We start from the raw sequence: 18,558 nt of genomic DNA, 5'->3' as shown, positions 1-18,558 counted from the left end.
ACCTAGACTTCCCGCCATTGCAAATAATGTAACCAAAGCCAAGCCAATAGTATTCTATAAATGCCACCAGCCTGGACATCTAGCAGCAAATTGTCATTCAAAGAAGCCACCAGCTCATATAAACTATCTTGGAGCCATGGACGAAGACGAACATGAGGATATGCCTGATTTCACTGAAGATGAGGACGACACTACTACTACTTCGGATACTTTACCAGGTATTCCTACTCCACATTCATTATTGACTATGAAATGTTTGGTGCATGGAAAGGAAAAGACTATTTTGCATGATGACGGTAGTACTCATGATTTTATTTCAGCAAAATTGGTAAAGGAATTGAAATTACACACAGTACCTACGCATTGTCGCATAAAAGCTGCATTTTTAGGCACTAGGTATAATGGTACATAGGAAGTGCAAGACTTAGAGATTCAAATTGGTTCATACACTGAAAGAAGAACTTTCTTAGTTGTTCCATTACAATCGAGTGACATTATTTTAGGTATGCCTTGGCGACACCAGCATAACCCAGATATAGATTATTCCACACACACAATGAATATTAATTTTCAAGGAAAATCTATTATATTATATGGTATGCATGCATCTAATGTTTTTCCACTGCTTTCGCATACTCAAGCTAAACGTGCATTACACAAGAGTAGTAAATCCTATCTCATTTGGGTGAATGAATTGCAAGTAAAGGAAAATCATATGCACCCTAGGCATAAGGAATTTCTTGCATATTTTAAGGACTATTTTGCAGAAGACCTACCACCAGGTTTACCTCCTTCACGTCCAGAAGACCATAAGATAGATTTGATCCCTGGCACACAACCACCTTGCAAAGCACCATATAGGCATAACTAGATAGAGCAAAAAGAAGTCCAGAGTCAAGTTGAGGAATTACTAAATAGAGGTTTAATTCGAGCTAGCAGTTCTCCATTCAGTGCACCTGTATTGTTAGTCAAGAAAAAGAATAATACCTATCGTATGTGTATTGACTATCAAGCTTTAAATAAGATCATTGTAAAGAATAGGTATCCTATTCCTAGAGTTGATGACCTTATGGACAAACTGCAAGGATCTACTATATTTAGTAAAATTGACCTTAAGTCTGGTTATCATCAGGTGAGGCTAGATAAGTCTGACATATTCAAGACTGCATTCAGAACATAGTTTGGTCATTACGAATTTTTAGTCATGCCATTCGGATTGACTAATGCACCTGCTACCTTTAGTAGAATGATGAACCGTATCTTTTTGAAATATCAGTATTGTGTAATTGTTTTCTTTGATGATATTTTGGTGTTTAGTCTAAATGAGAAAGAACATTATGAGCATTTGTCATTGGTTTTTTAGTTATTGAAAGAAAATCAACTGTATGCAAATCCTGAAAAGAGTGAATTCCTTAAAACAAAAATTGAGTATTTAGGTCATATTGCATCATCTGATGGAATTAAAGTTGATCCTAAGAAAATTGATGCAATATTGAATTGGCATGTTCCTAAAAACGTGCATGAGTTACGCTCATTCCTTGGTCTTGCTAGTTTCTATAGGAAGTTTGTACGTAATTTTTCATTACTTGCTTTACCATTAACCAAACTTCTGAAGAAAGAAATTGCTTATCAATGGATTGAAAATCAACAGAAATCCTTTGACTTACTGAAACATGCATTAACCAATGCCCCTGTTTTACAGTTGCCTGACTTTAATAGACCATTCTTTCTAGTAGTGACCGATGCTAGTGGATCACGAATAGGAGCCGTACTTATGCAAGACAATCATCCTATAGCATATTCTAGTTGTAAGCTGAAACCCTCTGAGCTGAAATATTCCACATATGACAAAGAACTATTAGCAGTTGTACAAGCATTAAGACTGTGGAAACACTACTTAATGGGTTCAGAATTTATGATAAAGACCGATTAGCAAAGTATTAGACATTTACTTAGCCAACCTCAAATTTTTGACCGTCATATCAAATGGGTTCCTTTATTCAAAGTTTTCATCCTATCATTCAATACCAACCTGGAAAAGAAAATGTAGTGGCTGATGCATTGAGTAGAAGACCTGCCATTCATAATATTTCTATCATATCTTTTGATTCTTTGATTGCTATGAAAGATACATATCACCAGGATATTACTTTTCATTCTGATTGGAATAAATTAGTTCAAAATAATTTCATTCATATTGATTCATTGTCATATAATGATGGATTTATGTTTTATGAAAAGAGATTGTGTGTTACAATTCCATTCCGATCTTTTGTTTTGAATAAAATTCATTGTCCCCCATATCAAGGTCATAGAGGTATCATATCTACCTTACGTATGTTAACTGAAGATTTTTATTGGCCGCATATGGATGCTGATGTATCTAACTTTGTTTCTAAATGTTTGATTTGTCAAAGAATTAAAAGACATCATGGTAAACAGTATGGATTACTTATGCCTTTGTCTATTCCATCTAAACATTGGGAACAAATTTCTATGGATTTCATTACTGGTTTACCAAATACTAAATCTAACCATGATATGATTTGGATAGTTGTAGATAGATTTAGTAAACAAGCATATTTCATTCCATGTAAGAAAACTTTAACAGCATCACAAGCAGCACAATTGTTTTTGAAAACTGTTTTTACTAACCATGGATTGCCAAAAGTTATTATTTCAAATTGTGATTCTAGATTTTGTAACAACTTTTGGATTACTCTATTTGCTAACCTAGGCACAAAGATTGATTTCTCATCTGCATTTCATCTAGAAACTAATGGACAAACAGAAGCCACAAACAGCACCATTCTAGATCTTTTACGTGCATATACTATCTCTAAACCTCAGACATGGGACACTCATTTGCATTTATTACAGTTTGCATATAACAATACACCGCACACATCTACAAAGAAAGCACCGTTTGGAGTCATTTATGGATATAGATTATCTACACCTGTTGCATCTTTGTCTAATAGAATTCAGAGTGCTGATGATATTGCTAGTATGCATAACAGTATATTTGATGAAGTTAAAGATATGATTGCTAAAGCCCAGCAATCATATACCAAACAAGCCAACAAGAAAAGATAAGCCATGAATTTCAAAGTTGATGATTATGTTTGGCTGAGAATAGAAAAATGTAGATTGCAAAGTGTAGATAGACATCCAGTTGTCAAATTAGCTCACAGATTCTATGGACCATTTAGAATCATTCATATAGTTAATGACAATGCATTCAAGTTAGAATTACCAACTCATTGGAAAATTCACAATACATTTCACATTAGTTTATTGAGACCATTTAGAGGCCAATTACCTGTCCACCCTGTTTATGAAAACCCACCTTTATTAGAGGAAGAGACTGAAATACTTGAACCAGAAGCTATCATAGACACTGATTTTATGACCACTAGAATTGCCCAGATATCTAGTTAAATTTAAGAACCATCCTGTAGAAGAAGCACAATGGATGCACACTAGAGACTTAAATGCTTTCCCCACTCTATTAGCTCCACATTGAGCTAATAGCAATTGAGGTCAATTGCTATCCCACCCTGGGGGTATGATGCCAGGAGGCATATTTCACGATGGATTCCGTGCCACGATGGATTCTGTGAGGTTTTACGGTGGATTCCGTAAACTTTGATGACCGGGGCTCATACACAAAGTGGATTCTTTGTGCAAGAAGTTGATGGGGACGCCTGTCCTTTTCGGACGTTCCATTAATTTAGTGTGTACATGGGTGATTCCATAGCGGGTGATTCCGCAAAATGCATATTAAATTAATAAACGTTTATGAGTTTAGAGTGCGCACTCATAATAAATTAAGGTTAGGATTTATTTCTAACCAGTTGATTTATTTATGTAGCTGAAGACTGCTAGGTATTCACTTTTGTCGGTTTAATTGTATTATTTTACTAACGATTGTGAATGCTTTAGTTGATGTGTAGAGATAGTAGCAGTGGCGGAGGAAAGCATTGGAGTCTAGCAAGTATTCGACCTATGGATTATATTTTGATAGGCGCCACGCCTATATTTTGTTATGTCTATTGAGGCATCGATTATTTATCATTATTTTGTATACGTCTATGCGCACGGATATGTTATTTCTATTTGGACATTGTATTGGGCATGCGAGACTCTTTGGGCACCGTCCATTAGCTTTATTCCTATTTTTGTAAAAGCAAACTCAAAAGCTAAAAGCTTGAAATATTTTTGTAAATTGGGCTATTATTGAGCATGAAGAAGAAATATACATAAAATACATGCGTTGTGAAGCGCTCACACAAGGCATGGGGGAGATTGAACCCAATTGGTCTCTTGTTCTTGTCGTTCATGCTTTTTACCTTGTAACTTGTGCAAAAAGTAGAGTTCATTGTTCTTGGGGACCTTTCGGGATTCACTACGTGAGCATACAGTGACCGATTTGCGCACCAGTCTCTTTGAGAAATACCTGCCCACTAGCATGCTCACGATACAAGTTCACCTTCTTATGCATCTTGTGGACGAAGTGGAGATTGCTGGACCTGTCCATACGCGATGGATGTTCTTCCTCGAGTGCTTCATGAAAGCCCTGAAAGGCTTTGTGCGACAACGAGCTCGTCCAGAAGGTAGCATGGCGGAAGGTTGGTTGGTGTCAGAGGCGTTAGTACATATCTCACAATGGCTACCAACGGTGGAACCAGACAATGAAATGCTATGGACGCTGAAGGACGATGATAGACTGACTGGAGATGTGGTGGTTGGAAATGGGGTAGAAAAAAGAATGGATGCTTCAATGGAAGAGAAGGTGAATCACTTTTGTATGTTGCACCATGCCTCCATGTAGACGTGGCTTGCCAAGTACCAGATTGCAAGGCAAGATCGAGAGGAAGCGCGAGTTGAATTCCGACGCAGTACGCGTCATCGACCGATTCGATATCCCGAAGGCATGGAGGAGATGCCGCGGTTTATGTCAACACAATGGTTGCATGGAGCCTTGACCGCAGCATCCAGCGAAGGGACAGAGGTCTCAATGGAGGAGTGGGAGTTCTCGAGGGGATGTAGTCCAAAGGTGATGAGGGGTTTAGAATATGTTGTATCTAAATTTTATATGCGACATCTAATTTGAGTGTTTCAATGTATAGTACAAAATATATAGTGCAGCGTGGTCGTGCGGACGGCATTTTCATGTGGAGCGTATTGACAAAATGCGCTCCACAATGGACTGTGGTGTCATGGCAAGGTTTGAGCAAGAGATCCGAGCAATGGATCCAAACACGGTTGTGGATGAGATGGAGTATTTTGGGAACTTGCAAAGTATTATTACGGTGGATTACCGTAGCTTCTCCATGATACTATTCGATGTACAGTGGTTCAAAGTGGTACTTGGAGGAGCTGGAGCAACAGTTCGACGAGGTCCATCTGGATTTCTCGAAATAGATTCCGAAAAAAAATGGACAGATTTACGCGAGACATTTGTGTTGCCGGCCCATTGTGAACAGGTGCATAGAGTCATTTGCTTGCTAATTGAAATACGACATGGTTTATGTCACAATGGTTTGAACTCGCTTTGTACGTGTTTGTGAACAAAAAAACTTCTATCCAAACCCCCGACAACCTCGATGGTGGTATGTTATACCTTCAACTCCTCGAAGTGCGAGAGTATATGATCAAAGCGATGTTCTGGACATGGATGAAGATAATATACAAATAGAGGGGTCGATATTACAAGGGGTGGAGGCCACCGTAAGCTTGGAGCCCGTATCGGCTAACAATGATGAAAATACAGGAGTCCGAGAATTTTTTGAGAACGAGGTAAACTCATTCTTTTGTGGTGACATGTCTATCGACCTTCAAGTGTATGCAGAGTTGTGTTAGGAGATTAACATGGGACCATAGGATACTTCATTCTTGGAGAATTGTATTACTCAATTCGTTGTTTAGATCTTCCATAAAGGTACATAAGATATGCATTTTAAGAGGGATATTTCAAAAATGATTTATATTACTGTGCTTTGTATAGTTTAAATTGATTATTCTAACACCATTTTTTATCTGTGCAGGTGACATTTTCAGGATAAGTCAAGGGATGAGCGATGAGGAGTTTCAGGACATGATGGCATGCATGTCTCTAGACCAGCTCACGAGATTCAGAGAGATGGTAGACCAGGAGTTGTCTCGTTCTTCGTCAGGGCGCTCTGCTAGATCTGCTTTAGTGCAATCAGATGCTTCGGCTTCGAGCAGACGATCTTGACGCTCACGACTTGGGCCAGAGGGAAGGACTGCATTGGGATCAGGGGGATGTTGCTGTGGAGACACGGATGTGGTGTCTCCGTCTCGTCGTTCAGCTAGAGCTGCGTCACCTCCAGGATTTGTCACACCTGTGGGGACGTCTACTCCAGTTACTCCGGCTTTTGCGTAGCCGTCAGCAGGTGGCACCCCTTTTGGTGGCACCCCCTTTGGTGGCACCCCTTTGAGTGCCACTCCGAGAGAGGTTACCCCCGTCGGTACACCGGATGTAGAGGGGTCTCCTGGATATGCCCAGGAGCGTGAACGGAGATGGGAGAGGACCCATCTTAGGCAGACTCCTAGGGGTTATGGATACCTGGTTGATAGTAGGTCAGGAGCCATCATCATGAATGATGAGGGGAGGAGGGTGATGGCTCGCATGAGAGAGTTGTGCCAACAAGTTTTTCGGCACAACGTCCTGGATCATTGGAAGAACATACCAGAGGGGAGCAAGGACTACATAGTAGCATCCTTGCACGAGGAGTTTCCGGTGCCAGCCGCAGTAGATAGATTCTCTACGGGCTGGATGATAGATTGCATGCATGCATACATGTCACATAGACGATCCGACGCACGCAAGGCAATCAAGAGTGGGGCTGCAAACCCCGAGTGGTTAGATGCAGACGACTGGCGCCGACTGAGGGAGGAGGCTACAGATTTGCCAGGACGTTGGAGTCAGCAGTGGGAGGTGGCGAGGGCACGACTCGAGGCTGGAGTGGTCCATCATCTTGGGAGTGGCGGCCACATGACATATTTGGAGTACTTTGTAAGTTTCTCTTTTGTTTTGCTTGTTTGTTTTTTTGAAATATTCTTTGTACTGACAATCATGTTTCTAACAGTTAGCATTTTGTTTTCTTTGCAGTACTCCATTACAAATCGCGATCCGCAAGGCCTTGAGACTCTATATGCAGAGAGGCACGGTCTCAATGCATCGATCGACAGATTGTATAGACGCGGCGGCCCTGTAAGTCACTCATCTTTTTTGTCCATAGTTACCATGAGATATTTGAATGCATTATTGTATGGTGGATTGATGTGTTGTTTCTTTTTCTGCAGAATCCGTTCGATGCTTCTTTGCGGCGGGACGAGCTTTCGGGGGACGAGGATTTGTAGCTCGCCCTTGGATCCTTGGAGCTCACACACCTTTAGTTTTTAGTCACCTAATCTATGTAGACATTTTCTATGTATTAATGATATCCTTTCATGATTGTACGAATCGCATTTTATGCGATCATGTATTTATTTCATATATCAGTTTTATCATTTCAATATACATTCTTTTTGTTTGCAAGCACTTTGTATGCAGTAGTGCAGAAACTATTTTGTATGGCTCTCATACGACACACGGTGCCCTGCCACAAATTTTTTTTTCCCCTATTACCGTTGCTATTTGCGTCGCAAATTTACTGCTTGCATCACTATTGGCGTCGCTATGTGCATTGCAAATTTATTGGTTGTGTCGCTATATGTGTCGCTATGTGCATTGCAAATTTACTGGTTGCGTCGCTATATGAGATGCATATAGCGACACATATAGCGACACAAATAGCGACGATTCTATGGCATCATCAATAATGACGCTTTTTGCGACGACGGGGGCAAATTTTGTTGTTTGTATTTTCGTCGCTTTAAACGTCGGTATAAGGTTTATATCTTGTAGTGACGACGGCGGCAGTGACAAAGGCGAGGAAGAGGAGGAAGGAGGAGAAAGGAGGAGGAGGAAGAGGAAGATAGTGACGAGAGGACGGGCGCGACTGTCGAGGCGGCGTGCATCCACGACGTAGGAGAGGAGAGAGGGGGAGGATGATGATGACGACGGCGAGGAGGGACAGGGGCGGCTGCATCAAGCGCGAGGGAAGAAAGAGAAGGGGAGAAGGAGGTGGGCGGAAATGACAAGCAAGTACGTTTTTTCTTTTTCTTTCTCTTTTTTCTTCTTTTGTGTTTTTTCTCTCTTGTTTTTTTCTTCTTTTTTTATCTCTCTCTTTGGTTTTCCTTTTTGTTTGTTTTTTTTTGTCTTTTTTTTTCTCTCTCTTTTTTTAGTATTATTACTCTATGTTTTGTCTTTGTGTTCTTTGGTTGTTTGTTATAATTTTTTGCTTTTTTTTGTTTTAGTATTATTATTATTATGTTATTTGTTATTATTATGTATTTTTTAATGTTTATTTTTATTGTGTATATTTGATTTGTGGTGTGTTTGATTTTATTATTTGGTTTTTTTAAATAATAAAAAGAAATTGAATAGGGGTATGCAAAAGAATGCACCCCCTTTGTCCCGCACGCATGTGCGAGGTGGGAGTAAAAAAAAAATTGTAGTGACGAGACCAAATGGGGCAGAGACGGCAATGCACAAACCATAGATGCCAGGGGGCGTCCCAAGGCGTGTAAAACCAGAAATAGGCGCATTTACGCGCGACACGAGAAACACGGCCACACGGCAAAAAGGAATAAAAATTAATAAAATCCAAAACCGTTCATCGGATCAAAAAACCATAAGAAGGAAAAATGTACCAGGAGATGAGGGGGAAATGATGGAAACATGCAACACTGGTTTCGGGACCAAATCAGGGTGTTCACATGGGAAAAACACAAAAAACAAGCCCAAAAACACATACATGTATTAATATCGAAAAATCCGCACATCGAAACGAAGTGCGAAAAGAAGAAAAATTGCGCAAAACAATGTGTCCAACAACCTATCATGGCAAAACACAGTTCCGAGTAAGACAGGACGCGTTCACATAGGAGAAACCGCAAAAATGGGCTTGAAAATAGACTCAAAAATTAATACGGGAAGAATCGGGCACCAGAATAGAGGATGGTAAAAATAAAAAATGTCCTAAAGAAAGGGATTCATAGGGCTCCCACATCAAAACTTAGTTTGGGGGAAATTAGGAGTGGTTCACATGGAAAAAACACGAAAAACACATTCGAAAACACTCAGAAAAATTAATAACTAAAAATCTGACAGTTGGAAGAGGGGGGAGGAAAAATGAAAAAGTGGAAGAAAGGCTGGCAAGACATGGCTGTCAAATTAAACTGAAATTCGGATGAAAATAGGGTAGGTTCACATGGAAAAATGTAAAAAATAGACACGAAAAGGGCCCAAAAACCCGCAGAAATTAATAACAGATGAATCGTGCATCAAAATGATAGGGAGTAAAAAAGAAAAATGTTAGGGGGAAGGGGGAGGACAGGGTTGGTATATCAGATCAAGGTTCCGAAGCAATAAAGATGCGTTCACATGGAAAATCGTCCAAGTTACGAGAATTGCTTCAAAAATTAATAACTCAAAAACCGTCTGTCGAAATAGGGGTTGCTAAAAAGAAAAAATAAGAAGTTCAAAGGGACGAGCATGATGTAAGGTTGGATTGAGATTCCAGTGAACATAGGGTGTGTTCGTATGGAAAAATCATAAAACAAAGAATAAATGTAAACGGTTAAGAAAAGCCCCGAGGACAGGATGAAATAGAACAAAAGAGTGGGAAAAGGACCCTAGCAGAGTAAAATAAAGTCACGGCAGAGATGCATGATCATAACAGGGTATATGCATGGGGGTATGCAACATAGACGCACACGGACACGTCCCCACACTTAGTACCTTGGCAGGAAGGGTAAGGCAAGCATCAAGGACCGAATACTACACATCAGACTAACCACAAACGTCCCCACACTTAAGACATGACCGTCACTGAGAAGCAGAAGGTGTAGGGTTAGAAAAAATTGGCTCATATTGCCGAGGAGGAATGTCGACTATCGAGGCTGCAGGAGGTACCTAGGTGTCGTCACAGTACACATTCTTCGTCCTTCATAGCAGGGACCACGCGGCAGCACCTAGGGAGGTAGCTGGTTAAAGGAATAGTAGGAAATTGGTCGATGGCGAGGGATATTGCACTCAACTCACGATCACTCAAATGGAATGATAGAACAGTCACTTGCCCCATGACTAACATCACTGAAGGAAATAATGATGAAACCCATAGCTCACACCCAGTTTAGGAATCGACAAGGGGATGGTGCAGAGAGAGAGTATATCAAGGTGCACAATTGATGGTGCATCAGTGCATGCAACCCGTCTGGCATAGGTGCAAGGAAAAAGGCCAAGGAGGCTTATAGTGCAGTGTATAGAACAAAATGATGTGTCCTGTGCTAATGGCAGAGACCCATCCCCTGGGTGCATAGGGAAACAGAAACATACCTAACTCCAATGGTCGTAACGTCTCTCAATCCTCATCTCTCAATAATTGATTGAAGAAACACCAGTCACACTCAGCCCACCCTCTGTCTCACGCTCGGTTGAAAGATATAGAGGGCAGCCCATTCCTGAAACCCATTGATGTAATCCTCACTGTCACTTGTGCAGAGGTTGTATGCCTTGTGTGCTTTGATGGTGCAAATGTGCATCCCGCCCTGTGCCAGCATACAGTGCAAGAAGGAAGGCCAGGGAGCCTTATGGTGCAGTGCACACAGGAACAAATCGTGCATTGTGCATTGAGAGGCCCATCCCATGCATGCAACACTCTATTCACACATCTCACCTCTCATTTGATTTGAAGGGAAAGATTGGTCACTCACCCCACCCTCTGTCTCACGCTCTATTGGTAGATACAGAGGGCAGCCCATACTCACATCCCCATCCTGTTAGGATGAAAGCTCACATCACTCAAGGGGTTGGTGATGAAGATCATGTCGGCTGTTGTTGTTATGAGGATCTTGAAGAGGAGGCATACCCAAGGAAGCAACCTACAAATCTTGTACTTCAATGACTTGTAAGAAGAGTCGTCTGTTAAGAAGGACAGACGAACTAATATTGCAGAAACAACGCACCAAGGGAGGTGGCTTCAAATTACTTGCTGGAAAGATTCTGCTGGTGAGTCAGCTATCTTGAACAGTAGGGTGTTACCATTTTTTCCACAATCAGCTTCTCTCCCTAGGGTGTTTTCACCTTTCTTGGAATGAGGCCTGTTATGACAGGGAATTCCTTCCTTTTCTCCCATAACAATTTTTTTTTCTTTTTTTAAATTTTCCTATTTTTTCATTTAAGAAAGAAAATGGTAGAAATACCATGTGTCAGGACCAACCTCGCCACCGTTGTTGGATCAGACGAGAAGAGAACAAGGTCGTGTTGAGATGTTTTTGTGAGGGATTAATAGAACGAGATCGCCTCATGAGGAGAATCATAAGGACTATCAGAAGCACAATGAGAAGAACAGTGCGACACCCAAAAGGGAAAGGGTAGATCGATTGCGATTGTCAAGGTCCCCAGGGAGGAAAGTACATCTTCAAGCGATAGCCATTGATCAGGAAGGGATCATCAAAGGCATCAAAGGTCTGCACCTAAACAGAGCCATTAGGATTGACAGCAAGTACCTTGTATGGACCCATCCACCATTGTTGAAGCTTGCCAGGAAACTTGCCAAATCTCAAATCATAGGCTAGGACAAGATCATCTTCTTTGAACTCCTTGTGCTTGATGAAACTGTCATGATAGGCCTTGCTTCATGCTTGAGTGGTTTCCATGCACTCTAGGGCCATCCTCGTATCTCATCCAAGCATTCCAAGTGCAGGAGACGGCATTGCAGTGACTCAGCATCATCCAAGCGTTCTTTAACTGCCACTCGCAAAGAGGGCGATTCCAATTCAACAGGGAAGATGGCTTCTATACCATAAACTAATTGGAAAGGGGTCTGTCCTGTAGCTGCCTTATGGGAGGTTCTGTATGCCGAGAGGGCCTCTATAAGTCAATCAACCCAGTCGCGACGATGTGCTGCAATCATTCTTATCAGAATCGAGTAGAGGATGTGATTTCTGACTTCAACTTGACCGTTGGCTCTGGGATAATAGGGAGTGGACTTGCGATGGCAGATCTTATATAGCTCTGTCAACTCCTCCATGATTTTGTTAAGGAAACGAGTACCTCTATCACTTACCAGCTCAAGGGGACTGCCAAAATGGGTGATAATATTCTCATACATGAATAGGGCTATGTTGTTACCATCATCCCGCTTCAGAGCTTTAGCTTCACACCACTTTGTGACATAATCCGTACATACTAAGATGTATCTGTTCTGCATCCATCTAGTGGGTGGATCAATGGGACCCACAAAATCAATCCCCCACTTCTCAAACGGCTTTAGGGGAAGAATGGGTTGTAGTGGCATGGCACTTGTTTTGGTGGGTTTCCCCATTCAGTGATAAGCATCACATCTTTCGCACTAATCATATGCATCTTTGTGGAGGGTCGGCCACCAGTATCCTACTAATAAAGCCTTCCTGGCTGTGGCTTCTCCTGCGAAGTGTCCACCACATGGTTCGTCATGGCATGCTTTCAATACTATGCCGATTTCATCCCTTGCAACGCATCTTCGCAATACTTCATCTTTGCCTCTCTTGTACAATGCACCGCCTAGCAAGGTGTAGGGGGATGATTCTAATATAAGCTTCTTCTTCTCATGGCTTGAGATGCCAGGAGGATACTTTTGAGTTGCCAGAAGGTTGGCTATGTTTGCATACCAGGGAGTAACTATTTCAACTAGAAACAAGGAAGCATCAAGAAGTTCAGGATCACATTGTTCCTCTTTTTCTATTTGAGGGATCTGTGATAAATGATCGGCTAGGACATGGGAACAGCCAGGCTTGGTGACCACTTCAAAGTCGAACTCCTAGAATAGGAGCAACCATCTCATCAATCGTCCTTTAACATCTACTTTGTTCATCAGGAAGAACAAGGCTTCATGATCCACGTAGAACTTGAAATGTGCTGACAATAGATAGTGTCAAAACTTCTCCAATGCAAACACCATTGCCAAGCACTCAAGCTCTGTCACTGTGTAGTTCCGTTCCCTATCAATGACCTTTCAGCTTGCATAATAAATTGGTTGATCTAATTTAGAGGGGCTCTTTTGACATAGAACAGCACCTAGCCCTTCAACTAATGCATCTGTGTACACATGGAACTCCTTCGTCTAGTCAGGAGGCTGTAAGATAAGTGCTTGGATAAGGCACTATTTTAGGATATTAAAGACCTCTTCATGTGAGAAATGCGGGATCTAGAGCATGGCAGTGAGTTATGGTGGATGAAAGAAGAAGTGTGGACTCATGATGAAGAAGATAAAGACACTGTTTGTTACACAAGTGAATTAGGTTCCAAGATTGAGACTTGGACTCATAAACACAATCTTGTGTATGTGGACAATGACATTGACACTTCACTGAAATGAAAAGAGTACTATCATTGCATTAAGAAAAGGAAGCAAGTACAATGCTTTATAGGAAAGTAGGAAACTGCAGTAGGCACCATTGTGCATATGGGATAGGTTAGCCTGCATGTCCTTGACCTTGAAGCTCCATACAAAGAGGCTATTTAGTGAGTGTGATTGCTGAATCTCAACACCCTTCCTCAATCACAACTAGAAAGGCACAAAGTGTGTAGAGGCTGTAATGAGAACCACCTGCAAAGTGTGGGCACACCACAAACATGGTAGACACTAGAGGCTGTTGCAGAAAAGGCTAAGTGTGGGCACCAAAACATGATGGACATCCAGAGGCTTTAACAGGGGCCTCACAAAGTGTACAGGGACTGTAATGCCAAGTTACATAAGGAGTTTACAAAGCTTATGGCAGGAAGCATTAGGGCAAGGAAGTACAAGGCTTTTAAAACAGTATATCAGAGTTATGAGAGTAGAAGGACTGATGAGTCTTGTCCTTCCGATCCTAGCGGTCTTCATCTTCATCTTCTTCTTCCTTTGCTCCATTTTCTTCTTCTTCTTTGACTGTGACTAGATAGGCCTTTTGGGATCTCTTTCTTGCGTGGCAGAACTTCTCAGTGTGTTCGGTCCTTTTGCAGAAGTCACAGAAGAGCTGATCCTTCTTGCCTTTGTACCTGTTGCCAACATATAATGCATCCTCATCTCTAGAAGTACTTAGTTCTTCCTTAGTTTTTAGCTTCTTTTCCTCTTCTAATAGTGATGCCTGGATATCAACAAGTTCAGGATTTGGCATGTTGATTAAAGTTGTTGATACATTATTATATTCAGGAGGCAAACTCTTAAGTAGAACACCGATGCAAACATCTTCATCCATTTTAATGTTGATTCCTACAAGTTGGGTTAGGAGTCCTTCCATGTAATTGAGATGTGTGGCAATTGATGTGCTGGACTTCATTTCAAGCTTGGAAGAACTCAATTAGGAGACCATACTTTGATGATTTAGATTCTGCACCGAACAGGGTGTCAAGTCTTTTCCATGTATCCTGTGAGGTCTCATAGTTATCCACATGGTGGATATAACTGTCGTCTAGCTCCAGTTTGATAATGGCATGGGCTCTGTCATTATTCTTTTGCCAAGTAGTTGCAAGGTCCGCGTCCCAAGGTTTCTTCTCTTTGCCATTTGTGATGGCCCAGAGACCCTTTTTCATCAAGATAAGCTTGATGCGAGTTTGCCAGGTGTGAAACCCGACTCCTTTGAATCGAGCATTTGGAGAGTCTTTTCCCATGTTGAGGTTGCAAGATCAGCAGCAGCAAATCAACACCAGAATTCTGAGATTTTATCAGTAGAAGAGCAGAATGCAGTGTGTCAAGAGACACATTTAATGACAGTGTGAAAACACACTATGTCAGTGTTGATGTTGAGCTTGATTCTTCTTGTTCATTTGGTCGTTCTTCAATCTTCTCAGGTCCTTCCCCTCCTTGATTTGATGCTGGGTTAATGGATTAGAGTGGGCTTTAGCTTGGTTTAGTGTCAGGAGTGAGAAAAACTGAGGAAAAAAAAGCTTGAGAAATTTTGGCTATGGTGGAATTAGGGTTTCTGAGACAGGGGCCTGGTTTTTCTCAAATTGCAGGAGCTATACTTGATCATTTTCAAAAATTTTTACATGCCTAGGAAGCTGACTTCATGGGCTATCAAATCCCTATGAAAATCGTCCAGATCGTGGACTGTATGAAGCACGCAGGGCACTCGATCAGATTCAGCGCAGTTCAGGATAGGTTTCCGCGATTTCTGTAATGCCAAGGTCAGAGCGCAGAAATGTGGTCGATTTATGTGCTAGGATGAAGCGCCTTGAGTAGAAGAATAATCCCCTAGAAGGAATCAAGAGCTGAAGTGGCCTGGTTGAGAAGTTCTTGAAGCTCCAAGTGAGGTAGGTCCTATTTGGCTATGGCAGACACAAAGCAGAGATTGAGAATTTTCACAATGTTGAGCTTCAGATAGCTCAATGTCAGCTCATGACTTCATCTCCCAACTCTACTCTCACTGAAGCTTCCATGGCAGCCATAGCCAGCAGCACCCTGTCAGATTGAGCTGCTTATATCTCACTCCACAGGTCAAATCTCTTGGAGCTTCCTTTTGGAAAAGTATTCCCCAACTCACAAAGCTTCCCTGTATCACATCAATCCATGACAGTGAGAAATGCGGGATCTAGAGCATGGCAGTGAGTTAGATTGAGGTTGAGAGGAATCAAGAGAGGCTGGAGAAGCAATGCCATGCCCAACTGGGCTCTGATAGCATGTGAGAAATGCGGGATCTAGAGCATGGCAGTGAGTTATGGTGGATGAAAGAAGAAGTGTGGACTCATGATGAAGAAGATAAAGACACTGTTTGTTACACAAGTGAATTAGGTTCCAAGATTGAGACTTGGACTCATAAACACAATCTTGTGTATGTGGACAATGACATTGACACTTCACTGAAATGAAAAGAGTATTATCATTGCATTGAGAAAAGGAAGCAAGTACAATGCTTTATAGGAAAGTAGGAAACTACAATAGGCACCATTGTGCATATGGGATAGATTAGCCTGCATGTCCTTGACCCTGAAGCTCCATACAAAGAGGCTGTTTAGTGAGTGTGATTGCTGAATCTCAACACTTCATAGTCATCAGTCCAAAGGAAATCGGCATCTTTCCTTAGGAGCTTGTGCAGAGAGGCTGCCTTGGTTGAAAAATGTGCAATAAATCTCATGTAGTAGCCCACATGGCCAAGAAATCCTCTCAATTGCTTGAGGTTTGTTGGAGCTATTAAAGCAGCAATCTTCTCAATCTTTGTTGAGTGTTGAAATGACTTGTTTTTTGGCTGATTTTTGTTGTTTTGAAGAGCTGAATGGTTGATTTTATGGGATGATTGATTGATTTGGAAGTGGTTTGAGAGTGTTTTAGATGATATTGATTGTGTTTTGGAAGTTCATGATGTTTGTTGATGGTTCTGTGATGTTTTGATAGGTTCTGAATGGTTCTGTATACCTTGTGTTTTGTTCTGTTTTGGTCTGTTTTGTTCTGATTGTCTTCTGTAAGGAGGGAAGGAGTATTGATTGATGAAGAATGAGATATTGTGAAAGTTTATTGAATGGTTTGTGAGAGTTTGAAATGGTTTGAGAGTGAGTTATGAGGTTTTGATAACCTTCTGTAGGTCTTCTGTAGACTGTTCTGCTTCTGTTCTGTTCTGTACTGTAGCTGTTCTGGTACTGTTCTGTAGACTGTTCTGTATGCTTCTGTAAGTGTTCTGTGGAATGTATGTGTGACTTTGGGAAAGTTTTCTAGCCTTGGAAAGAGGTGAATACAAGTGTAAAAGAGCTGAAAGAAGTGGAAAAAGTAGCTGCTGAAGACTCAAGAGAAGACTAGAGTGAAGTGACAGTAGTGAGCTGTGAAGAGACACTGTAGTGGCTCTGGTGACCCTTCATATCAGACATACCTCTTGGGAGGGGTATCCACGACTTAAGAGTGATTATTGAGAGTGATTTTGAGAGATTGTAGTGAGGATATGATGTATTATTGATGGAGTGAGATAGAGAGAGAGTTAGAGATAGCCAATTCTACTCAAACAGAGTGATTGTATATGAGAGATTGAGAGAGAAGACTATGAAGATATTGAAGATGAATACTATGTGATGTATTTCCATTCAAAGATGGTGTATTATTTTGCTTTCTTTGTTCCATTGATGGATTTTGTGAAGATGTTGAAGAATATGGTTGATTCTATTAAAATCCGTGGGAGATCTACATGATGCTGTATGAAGATTTGTTGTGCCTGGTGTTCTTTTCTTCATTGTGATCATATGAAACATGATAAACAAGCTTGTTAATGTTACAAGATAGATTTTCTTGCAAGAGAATTCCCTTTTCCTTGGTGTTCCTCTCGGGGCTCCATGTTTTTGGTGCGCAGCCGGGGAAACTTGCCATCAACAAGCACCAAAAGAGGCTGAAAATGAAGGAAAGGGCATTGCCAAGAAGAGAAGAATTCAATGGATGTTTGTAAAGTTCCTTCTTCCACTGAAGAGTTGGAATTTCTCATAATCAAAGCCACTTTCCACAAGAAGTTCATCCCACAATGGCGGAAACACATCACCATTATGATGCATGCTCTATGTGGTGGACAGTTTTCTCTTCCTGTTGAAGCAACAGAAACTTGCATCTTGGTGGCAAACTGTTTGGGAACAAACTGAAGAGCAGAAATAGAGAGAATGACCATCCATGGAAGATTTGGCATTCATTGAGAAGTTTCCAGACAACATCAAGTGGGAGATTGTGAAGAAGCTTCAGGAGTCTTGGTCTGTAGAGGTTCACAAAGACAAGAAGGAAAAGAGTTGGAATTTGTTCGTGGACGCTCAACAGCAAGATACATGGGATGCTTGGTGTACTGATAATCTTCTGTTTGTTCAATTAGCAACCCACTGGAAGTTGGTAGACAGAGTGTTTTTCACAACATACACTGTTGAAACCATCAGAAGTTGGCATTACTATGATGATGGCACCACCACAATGCTCAGACGTATGCATTTTGACACCTTCCGAACCGAATACCTTCCCCTGTGCAGTGGCATGAAAGCAGAATTCAGGGACGTTGAAAAGAAAGAAGTAGAAGAAATGTTGGCAAGAGAGTCCTCCAGAGACTGAAGTCTTCTATTAACCCTCTGTGGAGCACTAACAACATAGTGGAGCCACACCCCTGATGAATGACGCAATAAAAAGGCAAGCGTTAGAACGAGTCCAGAGGTATGTGAGAAGAGAGAAATCAAAAATCAAGGCTGAGAACGAGCTCGCAGCAGAAGCCGCCTTTGACGCCCTTGCGGAACTCTTTACAGAAGTCCCAATGGCACATCAAGCCCTTCCTCCTCCTGCTGGAGGTCCACTTCCAAGCTAGATCCGTCCTGGAAATATTGATGACAGGTCAGCGAATGTAGTCCCATTGCCAGTTTTTAAGGGAGAGTACAATGAAGACCCCGATCTTCATGTAGCAGAGTTTATGGTAGTGTGTGTGGCTAACAATGCCAGAACCCCTGAGCATTGGTTGGCA

Source organism: Lygodium microphyllum, chromosome 3, assembly GCF_053477565.2.
Source record: "Lygodium microphyllum isolate KBCC chromosome 3, Lygodium_microphyllum_v1.1.10, whole genome shotgun sequence".
NCBI classification, from domain to species: Eukaryota; Viridiplantae; Streptophyta; class Polypodiopsida; order Schizaeales; family Lygodiaceae; genus Lygodium; species Lygodium microphyllum.
This window is presented reverse-complemented; position numbering follows the sequence as displayed.